Source organism: Amia ocellicauda (genome assembly GCF_036373705.1).
Source record: "Amia ocellicauda isolate fAmiCal2 chromosome 11 unlocalized genomic scaffold, fAmiCal2.hap1 SUPER_11_unloc_1, whole genome shotgun sequence".
Classification (NCBI taxonomy): domain Eukaryota; kingdom Metazoa; phylum Chordata; class Actinopteri; order Amiiformes; family Amiidae; genus Amia; species Amia ocellicauda.
In genome coordinates, this window is record NW_027102659.1 from 502,276 (window position 1) to 506,323 (window position 4,048).

The 4,048-nt window shown below is 47.0% G+C and overlaps 1 non-coding gene across 1 annotated transcript; it reads left to right on the plus strand.

Annotated features, from left to right (window-relative positions):
* The first annotated feature begins 3,537 nt into the window (after window positions 1-3,537).
* On the plus strand, window positions 3,538-3,610 carry trnav-cac (transfer RNA valine (anticodon CAC)). Its single transcript has one exon. It is a non-coding gene; the product is annotated as a tRNA-Val (tRNA).
* The last annotated feature ends 438 nt before the right edge of the window (window positions 3,611-4,048 follow it).

Consider the following 4,048-nt stretch of genomic DNA (forward strand, 5'->3'; position numbering starts at 1 on the left):
ACGCACAGACGGTAGACAGTTCGGCAAAATCAAGGCCCTCCATGAGCTCCAGAGGCTGGGGATCCCCGAGACTCATTTGGACATCCATCGCACCGCATGTTGTTTCGTCCTGAGGGACCGGGGTCTGAGGTCTTGGAGAGTAACCACAGTCAAAGGGTTCCAGAGTGTATACAAAATCTGGGGAATAGAACCAGGGGTGATCCCGGGTTTGAAGAGGCCTGTAGAGCCTGTCGACGTCCGCAGCTTTCGGGTAAGACATTCTCTTTAATTTTAAACCATGAATGAATTGTTGCACCTTTTATCCTATCTCTTCACTACGTCACGACACACCGCCCTCTTAGAAGAGAGTAGCCCCTGAGCCGTCAGACCCCCCTCCAAAACCCCACACGTCGTCTGTCGTAGTTCTGCAAGCTTTCCCATTCACACCTTTCAAAACCCTGAGTCGGAGACTCCATTTCGCATTCTCTTGGACCCTCTTGCAAGCCTTCTAGAGTCTTATCCACAAGCCCCAGATCTCTCCAGGCCATCACCTTCAACCAGTCCTCATAAGAGTATTCAATTACCGTCTCAAAAGGTTCCAACGTACCCTCCTTCTCTCCCAAAGCAAAAAGCTCCACTCCAACATAGCTGGGATCCCTTTTAAAGCGGTAACCCCGTCGAGCCCCCCAGAACAACACCCAGGAGCGTTCAATCTTCAAATTGGTGAGTACAGGAACCCTTGCCCGGGATTGTTTCTTGCGGGGTTTCATGTTGATGTCGCTGGACATGTTGAAGAAGCGGGATGTTTCTGATGCTGAGAATTAAAGAGGTATTGCCTAAAAGCAGCGCGGGTTCTTAAATAGAGAGGAGAGTTTCGGGGCGTTGCCTTCAGAGGGGTGGGGGTATTTATGGGTGGCCTTGATGTTCAGGGTTTTATGGGTGTACACTTTCTGACGGATATGACGTAGGAATAATTAAGGAAATAACTCTACCTAAAATCACGCCCCCCAATTATGACGTAGGAATATTAATAAGCTTAGGGCATACGTCATAACAAAATAGGCCGCGCCCAAAAAACCCTACTATCTACTCTTATGTAGTTGAAGGCGCAGTATAGCTCTGATAGTCTGGTGGTGACGGAAGACCACCAGCCGTTTGAACAAGCCATTCAGCATCACCTTGTTGGGCTAAGTGCAGGCACTGTCTGATCGCAGGGCGTCCTGCCTTTGAAAGAGTTTCCGAAGTATCCCGAAATCGGTGCACTCAGAGCGTCCGTCCGTCGACAGGTTGAAATTGTAAACGCTGGTGTAGCCACTTTTAATTAAAATCTGATGATGATGATGATGATGTTGTTGTTGTTCTTGTTGATGTTGTTGTTGTTGTTGTTGTTCTTGTTGTCGTCGTAGTCGCCGTCATTATTAATGTTAAAGTAAAGCAGTAGTTAGATTTGTTGCTACCGTAAGGTGCAGAAGGCACAATAGCTCTGTGATTGTCTGATGGTGGCACAAGACGAGCAGCAGCTGTTTGAACAAGCCATTGAGCATCACCTTGTTGGGGTAAGTGTAAGTCTTGTCATTGCTCAGGGCGTTCTTCCTTTGAAAGAGTTTCCAAAGTGTCCTGATGTGCCCTTGAGCAATGCAAAATAGGTCAGTGAAAATAGAAACCTTTATCTCACAGGCTGGCCCACGGGAAACGCCTGTGTGCGTTTTACCAGCCGGCTTCGATAGGAGTTATTCGAAACACCAGGACGGGTTGGTTTCCGTAGTGTAGTGGCTATCACGTTCGCCTAACGCACGAAAGGTCCCCGGTTTGAAACCGGGCGGAAAGAGCCTGCTGTGGGCCGGCCCTTTTCGTCCTGCTTGCCCTCGTGGTTCCCCAGAGGCGGTAGGTGGCTTTTCTTCATTGGAGTTCCCGAAATTGTTGGACTCAGAGCGTCCGTCCGTCGACAGGTTGAAATTGTAAACGCTGGTGTAGCCACTTTTAATTAAAATCTGATGATGATGTTATTGTTCTTGTTGTTGTTGTTGTTGTTCTTGTTTTTCTTTTTGTCGTCGTGGTCGCCGTCATTATTATTGTTAAAGTAAAGCTACCGTAAGGTGTAGAAGGCACAATAGCTCTGTGATTGTCTGATGGTGGCACAAGACGAGCAGCAGCTGTTTGAACAAGCCATTGAGCATCACCTTGTTGGGGTAAGTGTAAGTCTTGTCATAGCTCAGGGCGTTCTTCCTTTGAAAGAGTTTCCAAAGTGTCCTGATGTGTCCTTGAGCAATGCAAAATAGGTCAGTGAAAATACACTCACCTAAAGGATTATTAGGAACACCATACTAATACTATGTTTGACACCCTTTCGCCTTCAGAACTGACTTAATTCTACGTGGCATTGATTCAACAAGGTGCTGAAAGCATTCTTTAGAAATGTTGGCCCAAATTGATAGGATAGCATCTTGCAGTTGATGGAGATTTGTGGGATGCACATCCAGGGCACGAAGCTCCCGTTCCACCACATCCCAAAGATGCTCTATTGGGTTGAGATCTGGTGACTGTGGGGGCCAGTTTAGTACAGTGAACTCATTGTCATGTTCAAGAAACCAATTTGAAATGATTCAACCTTTGTGACATGGTGCATTATCCTGCTGGAAGTAGCCATCAGAGGATGGGTACATGGTGGTCATAAAGGGATGGACATGGTCAGAAACAATGCTCAGGTAGGCCGTGGCATTTAAACGATGCCCAATTGGCACTAAGGAGCCTAAAGTGTGCCAAGAAAACATCCCCCACACCATTACACCACCACCACCAGCCTGCACAGTGGTAACAAGGCATGATGGATCCATGTTCTCATTCTGTTTACGTCAAATTCTGTCTCAACAGAAATCGAGACTCATCAGACCAGGCAACAACTGTCCAATTTTGGTGAGTTTGTGCAAATTGTAGCCTCTTTTTCCTATTTGTAGTGGAGATGAGTGGTACCCGGTGGGGTCTTCTGCTGTTGTAGCCCATCCGCCTCAAGGTTGTACGTGTTGTGGCTTCACAAATGCTTTGCTGCATACCTCGGTTGTAACGAGTGGTTATTTCAGTCAAAGTTGCTCTTCTATCAGCTTGAATCAGTCGGCCCATTCTCCTCTGACCTCTAGCATCAACAAGGCATTTTCGCCCACAGGACTGCCGCATACTGGATGTTTTTCCCTTTTCACACCATTCTTTGTAAACCCTAGAAATGGTTGTGCGTGAAAATCCCAGTAACTGAGCAGATTGTGAAATACTCAGACCAGCCCGTCTGGCACCAACAACCATGCCACGCTCAAAATTGCTTAAATCACCTTTCTTTCCCATTCAGACTTTCAGTTTGGAGTTCAGGAGATTGTCTTGACCAGGACCACACCCCTAAATGCATTGAAGCAACTGCCATATGATTGGTTGGTTATTGAACAGGTGTTCCTAATAATCCTTTAGGTGAGTGTAGAAACCTTTATCTCACAGGCTGGCCCACGGGAAACGCCTGTGCGCGTTTTACCAGCCGGCTTCGATGGGAGCCATTCGAAACACCAGGACAGGTCGGTTTCCGTAGTGTAGTGGCTATCACGTTCGCCTCACACGCGAAAGGTCCCTGGTTCGAAACCGGGCGGAAACAACCCGCGGTGCATGCGTGCTAGTGCACACAGTGCTGACCACAAGTGAAGGTCTGAAGACTTTGTACTTGACGACCGCTGTAAATGGTTTCTTGACAGTTGTTGAGCAGAAAGTTATTGATCTTCCGAGGGAAAGGTCTGAAATCCGGGGGGTTTGCATAGGAATCAAAAAATTCACCACGATGGTCCTCCCTTAGATAAATAGCCAGCCAATGTTCTCCGGGCATATTTTTAGGGTGTGTGTTGATTATGTACATTGCAGGTAAATTCTTGATCTTAAATTTAGGCAGCTGATCGCAGGCGTTGACTCCTTGAAACAGTTTCCGTGAGCCGGCCAGGGCATTCATGATGTGGTTGAGCTCTCTGGTGTTCATTTTAATAATAATCATACGGAACGTTTCTCCTCTGATTCACCTCAATAATGTTGTCAAACACAGCAT